Source organism: Salminus brasiliensis, chromosome 4, assembly GCF_030463535.1.
Source record: "Salminus brasiliensis chromosome 4, fSalBra1.hap2, whole genome shotgun sequence".
Taxonomy (NCBI): Eukaryota; Metazoa; Chordata; class Actinopteri; order Characiformes; family Bryconidae; genus Salminus; species Salminus brasiliensis.
Window position 1 is genome coordinate 46278665 of NC_132881.1, and position 25305 is coordinate 46303969.

Genomic DNA, 25305 nt, shown 5'->3' on the forward strand with positions numbered 1-25305 from the left:
TCAAGGCCACAGCGTTCGTTTTATATAGCAGCCTCGTAATGGACCCAACAGCAGCACCAACTACACTGTAAAAACACAGCCTGTGGCTTTAAGACGGAGACCTAACTGCATACCACACACACACACACACACACACACACACACATGTGCAGATACATTCACATTAGAGATGTAACAGAATATGAATATGATACAGGCTCAATTCAGACTGATACTGTAACTGATTACAGAGGGGTTTTATTGAGTTCATTTAACTTGGTTTAGTCGAACGTTCTCCTAACTCACATTTTTGGCTTATGTATTTCATTTTGGTCACATTTTTATGTAATTAATATTAAACTAAATGAGGGGGCGGCGCTTACACAGTACTTAATCAGTTTCAGCTGCAGCTCATTAGCTAATGTGTTTGAGGCTCAATCCAGTATGTTTTGCTGACCAAACTGAGATGCAGAAGTCAAAAATGTCAGGAGAACATTGGACTACATATTTTATATATATATATATATATATATATATATATATATATAATTTTCTTTTTTATTCTTATTTTTTTAATCTTTCTTAATTTTTTTAATTATTTGTAATTCTTCTTCTTTCATTTGTATTATTTTACTATTATTATTATTATTATTATTATTATTATTATTTAATACTGTCAGTGAGTTTTTGCTAACCAATGTTTCTTTCACCTTTTATTATAATGTAAAAAAGCTGCCAGTTCTTCTTTACATTAAGTTAAAATTATATTATATTATTATAATAGAGATGCTCCAAAATTACTTCAAATATTTTGGTTTGATTTCCATTGTTTTTTCCTACTGTAAAACTGCCATTTTGGAAACATATTATTTTGATTATTATTTATTTATTTATTTATTATTATTATTATTATTATTATTATTATACAATACTGTTGGTGAGTTTTTACTAACTCGTGAACTTTTTTCTGGGTTTCTATAAATGAAACAACTCTACTTTTTAAAGCTGATCTTAATGAGCCAATATCCTAAATTTGATGGTTGGGTTGTGTGGAGAGAGGAACCCAAGGCAGAACTCATTTATACACAATCTTTTCCAACCTCCCTTTATCTCCTAAATTTCAACAGGCTGCTTGTAATGGATTGTTGGATTGTAATGGATTGTTGACCAAACTGAGATACAGAAGCAGGAAATGTGAGTCAGGAGAACGTTCGACTAAACTAAGTTAAGGCAGAAGACGTCTGCATGTGGGATCGACCACTTTACTGACCCTTCCTTCTCTATCTGCTCTCCTTGATTCTGCTGATCTGTAGCTCATGGCCTCAGTAATTACACTGGCTGAGCTGACAAGTCAATGGATCCACAGGAGTACCAGATCAGCAGAATCTAGAAGAAGTAAAGTAAAGTATTTGGACGCAGCCGGCCGTCAGCGGTTCACTCCAGTCGGCTCATTTCTATACAAACTGACCCCAAACTGACCCTGACCTGACCCCAATACACAATAGAGTTCACACACATGTACTTGTTTTTACATATTTACTGACTAAGAGTCCAATGCTTTGTTTAGCCAATCTAGACTACAAAAAAGTAACCTTAGCTTTAGGCCACACCCACTTTAAATCCCAGCACAGATACACAAGCTGACACAGAAACAGATACAGTAAATAGCATTGCCTTACACTCCTACTCTAATGAGTGTATTTTACAGCTAGGAGCAAATGGACCGCACAAAAGGCAAAATACACACTCACACACACACACACACACACACACACACACACATACACACACACACACTGTAATGTCATTATATCATGAGCTGAATGCCTACCATCGCTATGGTCCTCCCAATGCTGGCAGTCTTTGCACTGCAGTAGTGTTATATTTATGGTTCATTTCTCTCAGAGTCTGTGGTAAAACTGCCAGAACTGATTGTTGAGATGAAATGATTGAGTCTAATGTGTGCAAATGCACAAACAATTGATGGAGATACTGTAAATCACACTTATCAGAGCAATCCCTCTTACTGGAGGCGTTTCATACCCCTGTAATGAGCTAATGAGTTGCAGAGCAGACGTTATCTGGAGCTGCATTTTTCCAGTCTATGTTATTATTAATGTCAGCGGCGTGTGCCAGCTATGAAATATGATGTCACTTCTGTGGCCTTAAAATGGTTTGTTTGTGCATGCATGCACAATGAGGCAATCACTGGCATCAGCCACACAACAAATGCGCTAATGTTGCGTAGCCATGAAAGCATACCATTATACCACTGTGTGAACGCTGGAGTGATTCTGGACAGAGAACAAGAATGAATAGTGTCCAGACATGATTTAGCGTGCTAATTCAGCAATGCAGTGTAGTATAAATTTCACATATTAGGCCAGCAGTAATGCGAACCTACGCATTTTATGTGCCGCACCATTGGTACTTTGGAGGGCATATCCAATGGCGCTCCATTTTCATTCACTCATTCCTTCGTTCATTCATTCATTCATGGATTTATAACTCCCCCTACCCCCCAACCCTGTCCGTTTCCTCCTCACATGCACGTACAAAGTGCTTTCCTTTTCGGGCCTTGAGGAAAAAAAGGGGTAATTTTTAGAGCAAATTATATGGGTGCATTCCACCTCATATATATGTCACACATTTCATCAGGAGAGCACTTTCAGGGGAGGTGGTTAAGGGGGCCTGACATTCAGCTGCAGCTCGACTCAGCCCGCAGCCCATTCATCCCTGACCTCACGGCCCATATGGATCAAACAGGCAGGCCGGGGCTGATCACAGGTCAGTTGCGCTCCCTGTACGCTCACATTCAGGATGATTTGAAGGGAGAAAACTGACCCTGGCTCAGGATTAGTTGATATATATATATATATATATCTCAGTTCAGGCCTGCGCTGTGTTTACATCCTGTGGCAGTTAGCCACTAATGTTACTACAAAGTGATATAAAATAGTGTGGGTAGGTAGATGTACCTTATTCATCCCCATGTGCAGACTGGGTGCTGTGTATTTGTGCATCAGCTGCAGGAATGGGGGTTTGGGTGGGTGGACTCTACATGGACATTGTTTTGAATGTGGTTGCATTGGTGTTGATCAGTCAGAAAACAAATTTGCCATCAAAAGGACTGCATCAGTTAATTAATAAAATTGTGCTAATAATAGAAATGCTGCCATATTGCATAATATATGTGGACAAAAGTATTGGGACACCGGCTCATTTGTTGTTTTTTCTAAAATCCTGGCTATTAAAACAAGAGATTATGCTGCTTTTGTTGGAGTAACTTAGTCTTAGAAGGCTTTCTATTAGATTTTGGGGGAGCACTGCAGTGAGGATTTGATTGCATTCAGTGACAAGAAAGTTGGATGATTATGATCACCACTCCACCTCATCATCCTCAACTTCCCAACTCATCCAGAAAGAACTGGATGGAGCACCAACCATCATTCCAGAGAACACAGTTCTTCCACTGCTCTACAGCTCAATGCTGGGGGGCTTTATACCCCTCAAGCCCACGCCTGGCATTAGGCAGCATGGTGCCAATGGGTTTCTGGTGCAATGCTTCTCTACAGGGACTAGACAAGCTCTGTGTGTGGCTAATGGTAATATATAGGGTTAATAACACATGTTCTGAGGTGATCTGTTGCCACAAACTCATGTAATTTTGAGTTACAGTTGACTTAAGGACATCCAGTGAAGAAATAGAAGTACATTCATATGTTATTCCCCCAGGTTTCATCACACCATACAAATCAAAGGGGGCGACATGGCTTCTAATGTCTCTGTGTACCAAAAAAGAAGAAATGGCTTGATGAGTGGCTGGATAGTGGCGAGATTTTTCAGATGGTTCAGACTTTCATCTGATTGTATAGAAGCTAATAGATTAACATATGATAGAAGTAACCATTAGTTGCCACTTGTAGACTGTCAGTTCAGTCTATCCAGATCCAGGTTCCCATGTGTACTCATCTGAGGCCTGTTCATCAGCTGAGCTGAAGCTGTTGTTGGGTCCAATTCGCCGCAGACCCGTCTCAGCTGCACGACTGATTTATCTCCAGAGCCGTGTGGTTTGGGTAAAGCCGTCCCACAGCCGCGTGAGAAAGACGTATTTCTGCATGGGGGGGGACCGGGTTTATTGGTTGACGAAACCTCAGAGTTCCAGCTGTTTCTGAGTACTGAGAAAAGACCCGCGACATTACTCACATCCACCTTTCACACACAGAGGGAGAGAGACAGAGGGAAAGGGAGTTGGAGAGATTGATTTGTTTTAGTGTAAAGCAGGCAGCCGTATCAGTGTCCAGGCTTGAATCATGCAGGAGTAGCAGATTAGAGTAATATTTCACTCCAGGTTTACAGTTTTCCCATTAAATAGGTGGTTCCTTTTGAACTCTAGGTCTACATGGGCACAAGCGGTCAGGAAAACTGCACTGAATGGGCTTGATTCAGCAATGTACATCATCGGCAGGTGAATAAACCACACTGGCTAATGTTCCTAAAAGTGTATCAGCTGTCTTTATTGGATGTGCTTGGATGCAAGATCTCACCCTGCCCAAAAGGGGATGAAGTGAGGAGTGAAAACTTTCAGGTAATGTCGTGGCAGTGCAATCTCAAGATTTAAACCCCACTGAGAGCTTGTGATACTGTGTCGGGAGACGTGTAGAGAAAAAAAGCCCAACTGCTGCATTAGGCGTGGACAGCAGTGAAGAATGTGTGGTCTCCAGCCCTCCTTGTGGAGATCTACCTTCCTGCTACCTTCCTCAATTCTAACCCAAAGGTACTACCCCCCATTCATCCAGCTTTAGGTAGCTGGTAGCTGGTTTCAGGTGGTCTAAGATGGTATTTGATGGTCAAGGTGGTTGAAAGGCTGGTCCATATTCTGGTAAGCTACCTGGTAAGCTGGTCAGCTCTGTGTATGTTGCATTTGATTTTGGCCATACTTGGTCAACCAGCTTGGTCACACTGGCTGTTTAGATCAATCAGGTTGATCATGCTTATAGACCAGCTACACCAGCTTGACCAGCTTGAACCTTTGTGTGGACCTAATGATCTCTGTCTTTTGCTTGGTCCATTTAACATGTAAGGGCACTCCGCCTGTACTCTGATTCACACCAAAAGGGGAGGAACATGATAAGGCCTCCCTTTGCTCACAAAACAGCCTCAATTAATCGTGGTATGGATCCCATTAGATCATTCATCATCATTAGAAGATATGTAAATTGTGGTCATGAAGGGATGTGCATGGTCTACAGTCCGTGGCTTCCGGTGATGATTGGCTGGTATTAACAAGACAAAAGTGTGCCAAGAAAACATTCCCCATACCATTACACCATCGCCTCCACCAGCCTGGACTGACAACATGGTTTTATGCTGTTGGTGCCAAAAGAAAATTCTGACCCTACCATCTCTGAGCCTCAGCAGAAATCCCAATTCATCAGACCAGGCCACGTGTCTTCAGCCTTCAACTGTCCAGTGTTGGCGAGCCTGTGCTGAGCCACTGCAGCCTCAGCTTTCTGTTCTTGACAGAAAGTGGAACCCCGACGTGGTTTCTGATAGTTTGGCTAACCTTAATGGTTAAATTCAAACTGAGCAATCATTTCTAAAGAAATACGAAACAAGTAGGTTTTGTTTTATTACTTTAGTACTTCATTTATATTGATATACTGGTAGACTTTGAGAATATTTGAATATTTTTATAATGAAAAATAAGTAGATTATAAATTTTATCAAGCATATACTGTGTATGAGGGACTGTTTATGATTCACATACAAAATGTAAAAAATTTACAGAGTGTTTGTAACCCTGTCAAAGAACACAATGAACACCTTGGTATAATGGTGCTTTGGGATAAGTTATTGAATTGGGAGATGATTGGAGTGGTGATCATCAATAACACTCTTATTGCTGAATGCTATCAAATCAGAATCTAGTAGAAAGCCTTCTCTGGACAGTAGAGACAGCTACTCCAACAAACTCTTTTTTAATACCCTTGATTTTGGGTAAGAAACAATGAATTAGCCGGTGTCCCAATACTTTTGTCCACAATTAACTACAGACCATTTTCACTGTAAATCCCAATTTACTCAGCACCGAAAGGCATCACACACGGTCAGTTAGCCACTGTGATAAACAGAAACAGCTAAGGCACGCATAGCTTTCCCCCCCCCCACAGTCAAAGTGCTGCATTTAGACCGAGCGCTTTGGCCTCTATCGTTAAACAAATAGGACTGGAACAACAGATAAAGCATGGTTAGTGCTGCAGACCTGCAGGATTTCCACGGGTAAACAGGCCTGCGTCAGAGCTTTGATTCCAGCTCGTATTGGAGCGATGGGAAAGTGTGAGTCAGGCCACTGTCTTATCTGGGTGCATCCTGTTGGTACACAGGAGCTCCAGTGTGTAGATATTGACACTGTCCCAACACTCCAGAATGTTCGGCCCGATTGTGCAATTCGGGCTTGCATACGGCTTCCTGATTGGACATACGGTTTCTGCATAGCAAATTTGCACAAATATTTCCCATAGAAATGATTGGGGTACCAACCTTTGTGCCCCCACCCTTTGTCAAGTTGATACACAAACACTAGTAACACCTACCCAACCACATGGTCTACCACAGCAACCGCTTAGTTATGCCCAAGAAACCACCTGACGATGCCATAGCAACACCTAAAGTACTACTATCTGAAATACTACAGTGATCGCCTTGCGATACTTAAGCAACCATTTTTTAATACCATAGCAACCACCTAACAACGCCAACAGCAGCTATCTAGCAATTATTTAGCAAGACCATGACATCCACATGGGATGTCACAGCAACGGCTTAGAAACCACCTAGCAACCAATAAGCACCATCATATTATATTAATCCCCTGAAGTACTATAGCAATCAGCCTGTAACACTAAAGCAACCACTTCGCAAGACCACAGCAAGCACCTAGAATACCACAGCAACCACAAAGCAACAGCCTAGCAGCTGCCTGGAAACAGCTCCAGAAATAAATAAGAGACCACTTAATTTTCTTTCCTAAATTTGCATCTCTACGTCTATGGCAGCCATTCTGCAGACTATGAACAGCATAAAGTTGCCCAACAGCAATGGGAAAGACTAGTGGAGAGCCGGCCGAGACATGAGAGCTGCAATTAGCAGTCAAGGTTATTTCACCATAGTGATTTCTGAATGCTCTCAAATATTAGTACTGTGTTTAATTTCAATAATAACTTTTTTTGCATTATAATCATTATAATAATTTCTTTGCATTATTTAAGCAGTTGTTTTTGAGCAGTTGTCATTTCTGCAAATAAATAAATGCTCAAAATAGCAAATATTTTTATTTGGAATTTGGGGGAAATGTTGTCCATGGTTTATGAAATACAACGCAAATATAAATTTTCCTAAAACACACTATAAATAGTAAAACTAGAGAAAGTATAGTGGTCTCTTCATTTTTTCAGGAGCTATATATATATATATATATATATATATATATATATATATATATACATACACACACTACCGGTCAAAATGTTTAAGAACACCCTCCATTTCAGTAGTCAGTTCAGAAGTCAGTGTTGGCCCACACAGGCTTGCTTTGCTTGTTGCACCATCTTAGCGTTGACTTTCTTACTGCCGCTCCACCTGCAGTCAAACATGCAGCTCCAGGTCTTCTCCTCACAGCTGAAACTGAGACCTGGTCCAGTGGTAAGATGATCTAACAGGTGTGGTCATTTGAGCTGCCCATCACACAAGCTGCTGACTTTCAGAAACTTGTCTTCTGATGATGTTGTGGACGTGAGTCTGTCAGACGTCTTCCTGTACCAGACCTCTTTAGTTTTCTCTATAGTTTTCTCACTGTCCTCCCCCTCTAAATCTGCGATTTCTCAACGGACAGAGCAACACTTTTAGGAGGTCAATATGCCGTCCTTTATTATATATTATATGTTCCAGACATTATGATAGAAATCTGAATGCGCAATAACCTCTAAATACTGCGGTGCAGAGTGCAGTAACACAGTTCCTACACTGATTTTATGTAGATAACAGGGTTGTAAATTATAAATGATTGACATTAGCTGCCAAAGCCTAATTTACTTATATTGCAACAGACTAGCTGTAGGTTGTTAACCAATGACTTCATTGACAATCTACATCATTTTTCAGTTTTTCGTTGATTTTACTCTGAAGCCCCGGCAGTTTGCTGCCTAACTTTGTACTATTTGAGGTCACAGGACTGAAATGGCAATAAAACCAATGTCATTTGTTCAAAATTTGGCTCAAAGCAGAAGGTGCAGACTGTAAAACGATTGTAAATGTAATCCGCATGTAACTAACTCTGTAATTACTTTATATACAATTACGTTTATATTTACAGATGTATGTTTAGGCCTTATAATTGAATGAAGTCATTTGTAACTCTGTGATCTCTGTGTTTATGTGTATAAAGGTAGCAGCACCTGGCTGCACATTAGCTGCATCTCACCTGCTCACCAGGTGTGTGTTGAAGTGATAGACAAAGAGAGAGAGATAGAGAGCGAGATAGAGAGAGAGAGAGAGAGAGAGAGATAATGAGATTATGCATGCATGTAGGAGTGTGTGTTGGTGTGGCCAGGCTGGTGTGTGCTGTTGTTTGTGCGGTGGCTGTGTCCTCAGGCAGTGTGACTCCACAGTGTGTCTCAGTGAAAGTGCTGCTGGCCATTGAGCCACTTAAAGAGCTAATGACAACATCTGCCCCAAATACAGCCGGCAGAGCGCCCTGCAGAACACAGACACACACACATGCACACACACACACACACACACACACATACATAAACACACACACTCTCTGTCTGCCTCTTTTTTGTTCTTTCTATCATCGGCCTATCTGTCTGTCTATGTGTCTGTCTGTCTATCTTTCTGTCTGTCTATCTATCCATCTAATTATCTATCTATCTATCTATCTATTTATCTATCTGTCTGTCTATCTTTATGTCTGTCTGTCTATCTATCTATCTATCTATCTATCTTTCAGTCTGTCTGTCTATCTATCTGTCTGTCTGTCTGTCTATCTATCTTTCTGTCTGTCTATCTATCTATCTATCTATCTATCTGTCTATCTGTCTATCTGTCTGTCCATCTATCTATCTATCTATCTATCTATCTATCTATCTATCTTTCTGTCTGTCTGTCTGTCTATCTTTCTTTCTTTCTTTCGGTCTGTCTTTCTGTCTGTCTGTCTACCTATATATCTATCTGTCTGTCTATCTAACAGGTGTCCCAGCAGCCTGTATTATCCTTAATGACCTCATCTCTCTCTCTCTCTCTCTCTCTCTCTCTCTCTCTCTCTCTTTCTCTCTCTCTCTATTATTAATCAGCTTGTGTGGTGCTGCTGTTTGATCCTTCATGTGATTATGGGTAATGATGTTTCTGGCAGGGGCCGGTCAGTGGGCTGGACGGAGCGAGCGTGAGCGCCTTGGTGCTGACCTTTCGTCCAGCAACCCACGGACCCCCAGGGGCTTTGGGACGAGGGGGCAGAGGAGCCAAATTAACTTATCTTGTCCATTTGTTTCTCCTAAAACAGATTAGAGCAAGGGAGGCCATACTGGAGGCTCCGGACCCCCCATCCTGCTTGGAGCCCAGCAGGCGCTTAAAGAGTTTCGCTCATGGAGCATTAACCCCTGTCACACATTAGCTCTTACCATGGCTAATTGAGCGCACTTGAGTCAATTGCAGCATAAGACTGCAAATCATCAGCTCTTTTAGGCCATGTGTGTGTGTACTGTTCTCTCCAAACCCGTCCTGTCTTCTGATTTACTATGCCCTTTCAATTTTAGGCTTGTTCTTGGGTAGTGAGGTGGGGAATAAGTAGTTATAGTCACAAAATTACATTTTCACCGTGGTATATTTTCTGCTCTTGGGATATTAAGGTTATAATACAGTACCATACTTTCACTATAGTACAGTTTCAGCTCTTTAATTGAGTTAGATTGGGATACAGTACCATACTTTCACTATAGTACAGTTTCAGCTCTTTAATTGAGTTAGATTGGGATACAAGACCCAAGATAGCATAGGGTATGTTTTCCTTGTTACCTAATAGCTAGTCAACAAGACAGCTTCACCAGACTAGTTGACCAGTATGACCAACCAGCTTAACCAAACTGCATCAATCTAATCAACCAGCTTAACCAAGCTAGTGATCCAGTATGACCAAGATCAATCAAAATGGTCAACCAACTTAACCAAGCCAGTCAACTAATATTACCAAGCTTGAACCAGATGGTCAACCAGCTTTATCAAGCTAGTCAACCAGTATGACCATCAGCTATCTACGACTATTCACACCAACAAACTCAAACAAACACCTACGCTATGCTGGTCCAGAGCTATAAGCTCATCTACCAGCAGGGTTACTAGCATGTTTTGCTGTGTTTTTGCCTGAATGACCAACTGTTTACTATCAAAGACCACCTGAAATCAGCTCCCAGCTGGACTTTTAATACGTGTCTCCTAGTTGCTAAGTAACCACAGTTGTCAAGCAGCTGGAACTTTTTTTTCAAGTAAGAAATTTGGCAACATGTAAGAAAAATCTTCAGATTTTCTCCTTTATCTTTTCTTCCTCTTCGTGTTCCAGTATGACCCCTCACTTTCCTCAGCGGGCCGGATGATGGCTCTTTCCTTCGCACTCCCCCTAGTTTCTGTATGAGGGAGAGTTTGTCCCGCTGATGCACAGAAGTGTGGATGATTTGAGGCACTTTTCAAAAGTTTGTCTGAGAGGCCTTTTAGCAGGATAAACAGTTTGGAACGCAGCTGGCGCACAATCAGAGGAGAGTAGCCCGAAATTGATGAGCATTACTGAGCACTCTTACACACACACACACACACACACACACACACACGGAGTAAATGGCCATTTTTATTAGGCATTCCAGAAACAACTGGATTGCCCTAATGGCCCTGTTTTCTTCTCATTGCCTGAAAAAGCAAATGCACAAAACCATTAATAATTTAGCCGTATCTTAGTTTCCTGACTTAGACTGCATAAACTCTTTTGCAACTGGTGTGCCCATTTAAGAACACACATACTCTCTCTCTCACACACACACACACACACACACACACACACACACATATCTCATTTGTAAAAGTATTTTTAGATCTCCATTTTTGTCATTTTCAGTTTTTCACATAATTTATAATTTATAAAATTGTATTAATGTAGAGGTTTAAGTTAAGATTACTCTCCTGAAAAGTTACAGGTTTGGAGATGCAACAGCAACAATGAAGTACATGAAGAACTGACCAATAAAATAAAACAATGAAAAAGTGATGTTACATTACCTTTCCAAGAAATGTGTAAATGTATATTTAATAAATGCATATATTCAGTGTGTATGCATTGAAGACAAATCTTCCTTAACTTTCAATGGAAGTAAATGTAAAATAATGTTATTTATATTTTTATTTATAAGTCCAGTTTCCAGCATTTCTATTGGACCATCATTAAATTCTAATACAATAAGGTAAATAATAAGTTTAATTTATTTTATCTATCCATATGTAATAATAACATGCCCAAATGCATTATATACTTGTGGATACCATCATGTAAAAATAACACGGGTGCATGCATATGTATTTTACACACATAAAAATAAATGTGCAACAAACAGTTGAACAGTCCAGTGATACCATAGAAGAACCACCTTTGGTTCCGTATCCCCTTAATGCAGCAAGGCCTATTACACACTAAGGTGTATTACTCAGTAACTACAGGCACGTCTGTACAAACTGGTGGGACTATTCTCTGATAATATAAGTTGTAATGACACTTTTGACCCATCAGCAGGACAAAGGCTGTTAAAGGGGTTAAAGAAGCCTGTCTGGGGGTGAAATCCATGAACAATTAGATCATGTATAGTGGTTTACTTCAGGTAAAGGGGCCCTTTAATGGTATCACTCAAAGAACCATTAGTAGCACCTTATATTTAAGAAAATAAATCCCAACATATACAATATTATGCCCGTTTACATTATAGCGATGCAAAGACCTGTTTCTAATATTACTAATATACATAATGTCATGCATATTACATCTATGTAATGAACTTAGAGATCTCCTCAATCTGGCAAGACTGATATGCTGCTATTACTGAAGCATGTGCAATAATTACTCACTTATGATTTCAGTCCATTTTTCAGTGATTATGTGCAATAGCTCCACACCAACTGCATCTTTCAACATGTCGTATACACTGTCTCTACTGTCCAGGGAAGAAGACTTTAGAGCATTACTGTTGCATTACTGTGAGGTCAGGATGTTGGATGATGATCACCACCTCCATGATCATCCCCAACTCCATAACTCATCCCAAAAGTACTGGATGGAGCTCCACCACCATCATTCCAGAGAACACAGTTCTTCCACTGCTCCACAGCTCAATGCTGGGGGGCTTTGTTATACCCCTCTAACCCACGCCTGGCATTAGGCAGCATGGTGCCAATAAGTTCATCAATAGGTTTATCTGCTCCAGAGAGTCCTATTCTACTGGCAGTACTTCTCTACAGGGGCTAGACAAGCTGTGTGTGTGCATTTGCACATCTGTGTCAACAATGGGTGAAATAGAAAGTTGCTGAATGCATTCAATAGAAGGGGTGTCCACAAACATTTGGACATATAGTGTATGTATTACACAATGTATATTGTCATAGTTTTTTTCCAAGTAATTTTGGAGCATTTCTATTGGTCCATTCATTATATAATAAGACTATATTTTTGCATTTTGATGGTTCTGTAAATGAAACCACTTTTCTTGGGTTTTACAACTAAACACTCACACACACACACACACACACAAACAATGTGGTTCTGGCCCATTTAGTTGCTAAGGCCAGTGTGTTTGTGTGTGGGTCTCTTGTCTATCATGCATGTATATGCGCATTATGCATTGTGTCCTTGAGCAAGGCTCCGCCCACTTTGCACTCGATGCTATTTTTAACTGCATTTGACTCCCCAGCCTGCAGAGCAGCACCTTAAAATAGAGCCCACTCACAGCCCTAATTACCCCCCACAGGAGGGATCGTTTGACAAGGCACAAGGCAGGGGTCAAAGGTCACGCCCTGTCTGCCTCCCCTGTTTGCAGACACGGCCCTGAGATCACAGCCTGTCTGGCCATACCTCGCCAGCCCCCCTCCCTCAAACATACACACACACACACACACACACACATACACACATACTTACACAGCGACCTATATACTAAATATACACACATGTAAACATGCAGCAGGCCTTCACACACAAACATCAACACAAACAGCGCTCACGACGTGTGTGTGTGTGTGTGTGCACAGTCAGGATGTGGAGTGTGTTATTACTCCGCTGCTCTGCGTCTCCCTCCGTGTCTGGAAGCGACTGATTGGTAATTATGATAAAGCACTCTTGGCTGATCATCAGTCAGGGTTTGAGCTGCGGGGTATTTTTAAAACTGCTCGGCTCCTCCACTGATCGATAGGACTGGAGTGACATGACAGCGCCTGTAGGTCCCATCAAAGTGAATGTCTTCATAAACATGCTTTTACCTTGTTATGCACTGATTAATGACTCGGACTGCACTGCAAATGTAGTCACTAGAACACACTAGAACTGATAGCATAGACGTACAGAAGAGGATGATTCAGCTTGTGGTTAATGCTTCGAGGCCAATGTAGCCTGGAAAAATGTAAAGTCAGGCCAATTTAAAAATGATAAATTAACTGATTACAAAGTTTTTTTTTTTAACTTAGTTGAGTCAGAAGTTCTCCTAATTCACATGTTTTACCTCTTTGCATCTCAGTTTGCTCAACAATCCATACTGAGTTGAGCCTCAAAGCCATCAGTAAACGAGCTGCAGCTGAAACTGATTAAATACTGTGTAAGATGTTTATGCTGTAGCTCCTCCCCCTCAATCTGTTTACTGTTTATTCCCATCTGCAGGTTACAACTCCCCCTATTACATGTGGAGGGGGAGGGGAAGGGGGAGGCCTTCCTGTTCTCAGACTCCTGACTCTTCACAAGCAGGCAGTTAGACAGTTGCACCACCCTAGACTTATGAAGCCATGTACATTCCTGTGTCCAAGAAACTTTGGGAGGTTCTTCAATTTGAAACAGTGGCAGAACCTCCTAAGGTGCCTCGAGGAACCTTCAAGAAAAGGTTTTCAGAAGAAAAGGAGGTTCCTAAAAGGTTCCTCCATGGTTTCAAATGAAAGAACCCCTAAAAGTTCCCCTATACTTTTAAGCGTGTGAGTGACCCTATGGTCTAACTGCTGCTCATTAAGTGTGAGGAGATGGTAAGTTCAAATCCCAACAAGGACAAGGACTGTCTGGGACGTCATGTGATTAGTGGGGGTTTGTAACCTGCATATGTTATATTTTATTATATCATTAATCCATTATATATATTAATGTTTATTATATATATATATATATATATATATATATATATATATATATATATATATAGAGAGAGAGAGAGAGAGAGAGAGAGATAGATATATTAACCATTAATACACCACCCTGTTACAGAACTACAGATGGATTATTTTACATCAATCAAATATTTCAGTGGCCACTGGTCAGTTTTCCTGGTGTGTCTGAAAGGATATAACTGTTTGTCTGATTGATTTGATTAGTGATTTGAAACTCTTAGAGTTTTTAGAGCTTTTAGATATTTCAGAATATTTGACCCACTTGAACCACTTGTGTTCATTAATATTTGCAATCAGGACCTTTTTAGGCTGTGATCAATCAGCATGCGCCGCTCTTGTTAGCTGTCTAATGCTCTCTCGCTGTCTCTCTCTCAAGGTCGAATTTATGCTTCTGCGTCATGTCAATGCAAACGTCTACAGCATAGCCGCCACAAGTGGCCTGCGCCGCTGGGAGTGTTTATACTGGTGCGTAGTTGTGTCTGCATTGCTCTGCAGCCAAAACACTGCAGTTTGGTGGTGGTGGTGGTGGTGGTGGTGTGGGGGGTGGGGGGGGTCTTAATGCCACTGTGGTGACTCCTTTGGCGTATTACAGATGATGGAGACTGAAACTGAGCGGATTATGTTGGAGCTGGAGCAAAACAGCTGTCCCTGCAATGAGGCCGGCAGAGAGGAGAGTCCATACGGCCACTGAACCAAAGCAGAAGGAGGGTGAGGTTACTGTGGTTGTCCGGCTTCTGAGAGACACGGACGAGGAAAGATGCGGTGGTAGATTCGGTGACATCTCACATCAGTGGTCGCACAAGCATGATCCACGTTCATCCAACTGAATTAAAAAATGGCGGTGAAGGCGAGAATACGATGCTACGAAGCAGACCCATCACAGCTGTACAGCATAGGGCTTAGGCTTAGGCTACGACGTAGATCTGCCGTAGCCTTCCCTCTCTGGAAAAGCAGCAGTTTGACCAATGGCTGCATGTGGATGCAGGTACACAAAGACCAGGTGTGGTGGTGAGAAGGCGGGGCTTAAAGAGACATTATTTTAAAGCAACACTGATGTGAAATCAAGGTAAAATCCTAACGTTTTACACAGTTTAGAAATCCAGACCGGATGCAACATGTCTGGAAAATACACATGGTGAGTCTAGTTAACTATAACGATCAATTGATTAGACTGTAATCATAAAGTAAAGGCTGTGTGGGAACTGCGGTCAGGAGTGTAAATTCCTGCAGCGTTGAGATCCGGTGTTCTGAAAAGGTGTAATTTCACTGTTGATGTGTACACAGTGAGTCTTATCAGCAGTGATCATCTTGGACACCAGGAAAAGGCCGGCAGCAGTAAATCCTGCAACGTCACGCCTCTGCAGTGGGTTGATTCGGTAAAGAATATGCAGAACATGCTGAGGCTTTTCTTTAGCGTTGTTTGAGCCTCGCCATTAGAAGTTCAGCTCTGAAATATCACAACAATTATACCATAGAAAAGCATGGCAGGCTTTTGATTGTGTAGCTGCAGCACACGTTTGTAATTCTCTAAAAGGGGGGATGAGATAAGAGGTGATCTTGATGAACAGACTGATTCAACATTAAAACCTCTGTTAAAGTGAAGAACACTGATGACCCGGTTCTAATGGCTCCTGCATTGGGGGGAAACATTAGGCAGCGAGTGAACAGTCAGTTCTTGAAGGTGATGAAGGTGTTGAAGCAGGAAAAATGGGTCTGAGACACTTTGAAAAAAGCCAGACTGTGATGTTCTAGACGAGTCAGTCTGGGTCAAAACATCTCCAAAACATGAGGCCGGGGTTTTTTTCTGGTGGGACAAGACAGGGCACCCGGTGAACTGGCGACAGGGTCACTGATGTGCTCCAGGTAAGCCCACCTCAAAGCTTACAGGACTTGATTACAGGATCTGCTGCTAACGCCTTGGTGCCAGATACAACAGCAGGACACCTTCAGAGGTCTTGGGGAGTCTGTGAATTGAGGGGTCAGGGCTGTTTTAGAAGCAAAAGAGGAACCTACACAATATTAAGCATATGGTTTTAATGTTATGGCATATTGGTGCATTTACAATAAAAGCAACAGGTCGCTATTACCTTTTTATGTATGTGTTATAACTGCTGAATAAAGGTTTTAAGGTGTTTGTGAACCTATTAATAGCCACTGTGTAATACCATCTATATTATTATTATTATTATTATAATAATAGAGAATTTCCCCACTGCGGGACTAATAAAGGATTATCTTATTATTATTATTATTATTATTATTATTGAGAATTTCCCCACTGCGGGACTAATAAAGGATTATCTTATTATTATTATTATTATTATTATTATTATTATTATTGAGAATTTCCCCACTGCGGGACTAATAAAGGATTATCTTATTATTATTATTATTATTATTAATACGATAATAAACACAAACACACACATTAGTCCAACTATCTATGCATATCACTCTTCCCCTATATACACACACACACACACACACACACATATATATACACATATACTCTAAGAACCATCACAAGGGTTCATGGATCAGTTTTAAGGCCTTCAGAGTTGCAGGTGAGAGAGCTCAGAGCTGTATATGTCTCTCGGCCGCTCTTCTGCGCCTCTCTCTGGGCGCCACACAGCACACGTGAGCTCTAGAGGAGGCATGTTAGCAGTCATCATTAGGCTGTGAGGCTGTGCAGGGCGAGGGGCCCCACGGCCCCCTTTCGAGAACCACACCGGCTTACGCTGCTATCTCTGTTTGGGTTTTCCCACGTTATGTCACACAGACACACACGCACACCCTCACAGCCGTGAGAAACAGGTAGTGTTATTGTTCTGTTTCAGAGCTCGTATTTTACTGAAGCTGTGGAATCTTAAGAGGCGGCATGAACGTCTTCACTTCAGAGACGGACAGGCACGTTTACTGGAATCTGCTGACAGAGTTTATAAGAGACTGGGGACAGCTGTAACTGGTGATACCCATTATACCTATTTATTTTGTATTTTCAAAATAATAAACAAACAGACAAACAAAAGCTACAGTCAGAATAAACTCACCTACAAGCAAATTGTGGCATCAGTGTTAATAAGACTTGCATAATCCTGCAGCAGTGTCTTTATTGTTGGATGCACTGTATTTTTTTACTCCCCTTCAAACATTCAGGACTTAAACAGAAATTAAATAAAAAAAAAAACAACAACAGAAATTAAAAAAGTTACAAAATACAAATTGTTTAAGCCAATATCATGTTCTTGTCATATCAATAGCAACACCAACACTGAATGAATTTATTTTACTTATTTATCACTGATTATAACATAATTATTTTAATCTGATAATTGAAATTGCTAAATAAATTATTTTTAAAAGGCCTGAAATGCAGTAATGCTTTATTTTGTAAATTTGTTTTTCCAAAAAATGCTATAATATATTTTCTAAATGAATTGTCTATATTTATCTATTAAAATGATTTATTTATTTATTTATAGATGATAAACTGTGAGAAACAGCACAAACATTCTTATAAATCAAGCTAACATTAGCGCACACACTGTCTTTAAACGAGCTAACTTTATCAAAGCTACACAATTTGTCCAAATGTTTCTGGACACCCCTTCTAATTACTTCATTAAAGTTTTTCTCAGTTGCTTTGGTGCATTTGTCAGATCAGAATTCAATTTCTCCAAACTATTTGTCCACCCCCCACATTATCTAGTCACTCGTGCACATCATTCACCATTCTCATTCATTCTGAACAAACAGCATTATCATTAAACAGCATTATTATGTCACATTTGTCATCACGTCAATCATAATAATAATAATAATATATTTAATATACTTTACTTTGCTGAATTATCCCACTGCCCCCCTCCCCCCCCCCACACACCTACACATTATAGTAATTAAAAAGTCATTACACTCAAAAGTGCTGAACCAGTTATCATAACCTGTGATTTAACCATTTTTTAAAACATTTCTATTGGGTGTTTTGGCTGAATGTCTCCTGAACTGATCACTTCAACACACGATCAACCAGATCTCTAAAACAGCTCAAAGATGCATCTCATAACCCTTCAATTGGAAAGCATATATAGACAGAGCACAACACAGTGTTTATAGAACCACAAGGGCCATAAGGACGTGGTCTGTCAACAAATGACAGTACCTGTGGGTACTGAGGTATCCCCTCCAATCAGCCCTCTACACACTTTGTACTGTTGTAGAAAGTCAACACAGAAAAAGCAACCCAGTACATTTTCAATCCCTGTCATCAGAACCGTAGCCATCAGAAAATACTTCAGTCAAGAAAATAATAGTGATAGTAAAACACTGAGCTTCATTTGAGGACCAGAGCAGTTGGTGAAAGCCTGTAATGGTCTAGTGCAGGATATTTCCCCCCTTTTCAGTCAGTATTGACGTCCAGAACCATCAGTAACCAGTACAGTTTTTGCCCAGGATCGATACTGATGTACCGACAGTATGACTAAGCATTGTCATTCTGATGACACTGACATGCTCATTGACATAAATACTTATTTTTGGGACAGAAAAGGACGTTTTTGAGCAGTTTTGCAGGTAATCCACTCTGTGGTTCTGTTCGTACTGCACTTATTGTTGTGCAAATGTTCATGATGATTTGAGAAAAACTGTAAGCTGCACCCACGACTGACCGATGTGCAAATGCACACACAAAGCTTGTAGAGTAGGGTCTCTCCAGAGCAGATAAACATGAACCTATTGGCACCATGCTGCCTAACGCCAGGTGTGGACATTCAGCTGCTGGGCAGTGAAACTGTGTTTTCTAGAATGATGGATGCTGCTCCAGCCAATACTTCTGGGATGCTCTTACGAAGAGCTTCACTGTTTACTTAAGAAAAACCTCAGCTAGTTTAAATAGACTAAAAATGCAAAGATCCTCTAATCTTAGACTCTACTAAACACAAGTCAGTAAGGAGACGATTCTACTATTCGCCCAAGTCCTCTCAGAAGAGGAGGGTCTTCAGTCTGGGTTTAAAGACAGCGAACGTTGGACTCTGCTGTTCGGACACCCAAGGGAAGTTCGCTCCACCACTTCGGTGCAGGACAGATTCGTGACGCTAAATGCAATCAAATCCTTACAGCAATGCTCATACAGTAAATCCAGTAGAAAGTCTTCTTCCCTGTACCGTAGAGTTACTCCAACAAAAGCAGGGTGAACTCTTTATAATACTCTTAATTTTAGAAGTAACAATGAATGAGCAGGTGTCCCAATACTTTTGTCTGTATAGTGTACCATTAGCACGAGCTATTATTTACAATCAGCACAAAGCATTGTCTTTAACCAGGCTCCAGTCTTTACTGCATCTTTATTGAGGTTATGATGGACACTATTGTCCCACAATGCAATGCAAAATGGAAAAAGAGGGGCTACTCACAACTGAAATATGAAAAACAAAAATTGTATAGTATAAATGGTAGAAATTGCAGTGATGTATGTTGGCATGGCAACGCTTCATCACTTCCTAGTACAAAATGTTTATATTTTGTGTACTAACCTGCCAAACTATTAAGATTAGTATGTGCTATAAACCTTATAATATTAGCCTGTAGCACATAACTGAGATGCAGCCATTATCTTCAAGCTAAGCTAACTTAATCACAAAACTTTCTCCTAAACTAAGCTAGCATTAGCACAAAACAGTATCTTCGAGCTACTAGAAAAGTCATAAGACATTTTGTTTCATCAAAGCTAATTTGTCACAAAAGCTACTTATTAGCTAAGCTAATATTGTCAACCAAGATAACATTAGCACAAACACTATCTTCAAACGAGCTAATTTAACCACAAAACTTTATCTTTTTCCTGGCTAACATTAGCATTAAACCTTCTTTTTTTTAACCAAAGCTAACTACATTGTCTTCAACCAAGCTAACTTTTACACCAAACATTATTTTCAACCACGCTAACATCAGCACAAAATATTCTCTTCATTCAAGTTAGCATCAACAGAAAACATTATCCTTTACTAAGCTACGATTAGCACTAAACATTATCTTTAACCAAGCTAGTATTAGCATAAAACATTATCTACAAACTACTAGAAAACTCTGGCTCAAGTCTTATCCAAGCTAGTTTGTCACAAAAGCTACTTCTTAGCTAAGCTGCCACTCACACAACACCTTTTCAACCAAGCTAACATTAGCACAAACACTGTCTTCAAATGAGTTAATTTAATCACAAAACTTTCTCTTCAACCAAGCTACCAAAAATTCTGTCTTCAACCAGTAAACGGTCTTTTCTTCCAAGCTAGTATTAGCATAGATTTCTTTTCAACCAATCCAACTACATTATCTTTAACCAAGCTAACTTTATCACATGATCTTCATCCATGCTAACATTAAGACTAAACTTTCTCTTCAACCAAGCTAGCATTATCAGAAAACATTCTCCTCAACTAAGCTAACTTAATCACAAAACATTATCTTTACCCAAGCTAGTATTAGCATAAAACTCATTCTCCTTAACCACGCTAACTTTATCACACCTTCTTTTCATCCAAGCTAACATTATTACAAAATCTTCCCTTCAACCAAGCTAACTACATTATCTTCAACCAAGTTAGCATCAGCACAAAACATTCTCCCCAACTAAGCTAGCATTTGCACAAAACATAATCTTTAGCCAATCAAGTATTAGCACAAAACATTCTACTCAACCAAGCTAACTTAATCACAAAACATTATCCTTAGCCTAGCGAATATTAGCTTAAAACTTTCCCAGTTAACCAAGCTAACTTTATCACAACACCTTCTCTTCATCCAAGCTAACAGTCTTACAAAATATTCCCTTCAACCAAGCTAACTACATTATCTTCAACCAAGTTAGCATTAGCACAAAACATTCTCCTTCACCAAACTAACTTCATCACAAGACATTATCTTTAACCAAGCTAACATTATTACTAAATTGTCCCTTCAACTGAGCTAACTACATTATCTTCAACTAAGTTAGCCTCAGCACAAAACATTATCTTCAGCCCATCGAGTATTAGCTCAAAGCATTCTCCTCAACCAAGCTAACTTAATCACAAAACATTATCTTTAGCCAAGCTAGCATTAGCATAAACCTTTCCTTTTAACCAGGCTAACTTTATCACAACACCTTCTCTGCATCCAAGCTAACATTCTTACCAAATCTTCCCTTCAGCCAAGCTAATTACGTTATTTTCATCCAAGTTAGCATCAACAAAAAACATTCTCCTCAATTAAGATAGCATTAGCACAAACATTATCTTTAGCCCATCGAGTATTAGCACAAAGCATTCTCCTCAACCTCAAGCTAACTTAATCACCAAACATCATCTTTAGCTAAGCTTACAATAACACTAAACTTTTTACCAAGCTAACATTATCACTGAATTTTCTCTTCAACCAAGCAAACTACATTATCTTCAACCAAATTAGCATCAGCACAAAACATTCTCCTCAACTAAGCTAACTTAATCACCAAACATTATATTTAACCCAGCAAGTATTAGCATAAAACTTTCTCTTTAACCAGGCTAAGTTTATCACAACACCTTCTCTGCATCCAAACTAACATTATTACAAAATGTTCCCTTCAACCAAGCTAACTACATTATCTTCAACCAAGTTAGTATTAGCACAAAACATTATCTTCAGCCCATCGAGTATTAGCACAAAGCATTATCCTCAACCAAGCTAACCTAATCACAAAACATTATCCTTAACCAAGCGAGTATTAACAAAAAACTTTAACCAAGTTAACTTCATCACAAGACATTATCTTTAAGCAAGCTAACATTATCACTGAATTTACCCTTCAACTGAGCTAACTACATTATCTTCAACCAAGTTAGCATTAGCACAAAACATTATCTTCAGCCCATCGAGTATTAGCACAAACATTCTCCTCAAACAAGCTAACTTAATCACAAAACATTATCCTTAGCCAAGCAAGTATTAACAAAAAACTTTAACCAAGCTAACTTCATCACAAGACATTATCTTCAGCCAAGCTAGCATTAGCATAAACCTAAAACCCTTCAGCCAAGCTAATTACGTTATTTTCATCCAAGTTAGCATCAACAAAAACATTCTCCTCAATTAAGCTAGCATTAGCACAAACATTATCTTTAGCCAATCGAGTATTAGCACAAAACATTCTCTTTAACTAAGCTAACTTAATCACAAAAAATTATCCTTAGCCAAGCGAGTATTAACAAACAACTTTAACCAAGATAGCATTAGCACAAAGCATTATCTTTAGCCCATCGAGTATTAGCACAAAGCATTCTCCTCAACCTCAAGCTAACTTAATCACCAAACATTATCTTTAAGCAAGCTAACATTATCACTGAATTTTCTCTTCAACCAAGCAAACTACATTATCTTCAAACAAGCTAACTTAATCACCAAACATTATCTTTAGCTAAGCTTACAATAAAACTAAACGTTATGTTTAACCAGGCTAACTTCATCACAAGACATTATCTTTAAGCAAGCTAACATTATCACTGAATTTTCTCTTCAACCAAGCTAACTACATTATCTTCAACCAAGTTAGCATTAGCACAAAGCATTATCCTCAACCAAGCTAACCTAATCACAAAACATTATCCTTAACCAAGCGAGTATTAACAAAAAACTTTAACCAAGCTAACTTCATCACAAGACATTATCCTTAACCAAGCTAGCATTATTACTAAATGTTCCCTTCAACTGAGCTAACTACATTATCTTCAAACAAGCTAACATTATCTTTAGCTAAGCTTACAATTAAACTAAGCTTTATGTTTAACCAGGCTAACTTAATCACAAAAACATTATGCTTAACCAAGCTAACATTATCACTAAATTTTCCCTTTAACTGAGCTAACTACATTATCTTCAACTAAATTAGCATCAGCACAAAACATTCTCCTCAGCCAAGCTAACTTAATCACCAAACATTATCTTTAACCAAGCTAACATTATCACTAAATTTTCCCTTTAACTGAGCTAACTACATTATCTTCAACCAAGCTAACATTATCTTTAGCTAAGCTTACAATAAAACTAAGCTTTATGTTTAACCAGGCTAACTTAATCACAAGACATTATCTTTAAGCAAGCTAACATTATCACTGAATTTTCCCTTCAACCGAGCAAACTACATTATCTTCAACTAAATTAGCATCAGCACAAAACATTCTCCTCAGCCAAGCTAACTTAATCACCAAACATTATCTTTAGCTAAGCTTACAATAACACTAAACTTTATGTTTAACCAGGCTAACTTCATCACAAAAGCCTTCTCTTCATCCAAGCTAACATTATCACTACATTTTCGTTTCAACCGAGCTAACTAAATTATCTTTAGCTAAGCTAACATTATCACTAAATTTTCTCTTTAACTAAGCTAACTACATTATCTTCAGCCAAGTTAGCATCAGCACAAAACATTATCTTCAGCCAAGCTGCTCTGAGCACAAATCATTCCCTTTAAACAAATTCTGTCCAAATTCTCACGTAAACTCTAACAAGCAGCAAATAGCCGCGGTCTTTCTGCTGCCCCTCATTAGCCCCCCGTCCCCCGGCTCCTCCGTGTTAACACCTCCAGAAGCATCCCCTCCCCGATTAGCACATAGCTAGCATTCCACCGGACGCTTTATGGGCGCTCGTGCAGTGATGGCTGAAGCCCTCCGTGCTTAGCGAGCCCCTTTAACAGAGTGCGTGGTGAATTTATGATGTGGAGCAATAGAGGGTGAGCTGGCCTGGGCTAGGGGTCAGAGTGACCAGGTCAGATAAGACATGGCATTTTGCAGGGCACTGTCCCCCTCCCCTTCTGGATCTATGGCCCTGTACAGGGCTCTTTGAAGTGTGATTTAAGGTTATGAGTACGCTCCTCTGCTCAAGTCTCATTGATCTCGGAGGGTGTAGGAGGCTGTGCCTCAGCCTTACTTTGTTGTACAGCACCTGACCTGCTCTAGACACTCCATGAACGACCGCTCGATCCCACGGCAACCATCTGTCCTCTTTAATAGGATCCTAAGGGATGAAATAGTGAGTGAGAGCGAGAGACACTTGCTTTCATGCTCCAGCAGCAGGAATGCTGCACACATTGCTCAAACAACAAAGTCACCGCTGGCCTTTTCACAATGGCGTCGTCTGTTGGCTAGTAGAACTGACCTCCGCTGAAAGTTTTGGAGAAACAAGGTTTTTGTGTTGATATATACTCATACGGTATGTTGACAAAAGTATTTGGACACCTGCTCATTCTAAGGGGATTACATAGGAGTTTCTCCTGCTTTTGTTGGAGTAGCTGTCTCTACTGTCCAGGGAAGAAGGCTTTCTACTAGATTTTGGAGGAGCATTGCTGTAAGGATTTGATTGCATTCAGCGGCAAGAGCGTGGGTGAGGTCAGGATGTTGGATGATCCCCACCTCACCTCCCTCATCCTCAACTTCCCAAAAGTACTGGATTTAGCACCATCCATCATTCCAGAGATTGCAGTAGTTGCACTGCTCCACAGCTCAATGCTGGGGGGCTTTATACCCCTCTAGCCCACGCCTGATATTAGGCAGCATGGCGCCGATGGGTTCATGCTGATCTGCTCCAGACAGTCCTATTCTATTGGCTGAATGCATTCATTAGAAGGGGTGTCCACAAATATTTGGACATGAATAGGGTATACCAGTGTCTGTATGTGTCTGTGTGGTCAAGAGGCAACTGAAGAAGAAGCTATGCACACACACACACACACACACACACACTCGCACCCACAAGTGTACACACCCATCTTTGGCTTGCCGCATTGTTCTGGGAGTCATTCCGAATAAATGGGAATTGCGCGAGCGTGAGCAGAGGGGAGAGAAAAACGTCTGCAGCAGTTGCTCCTGT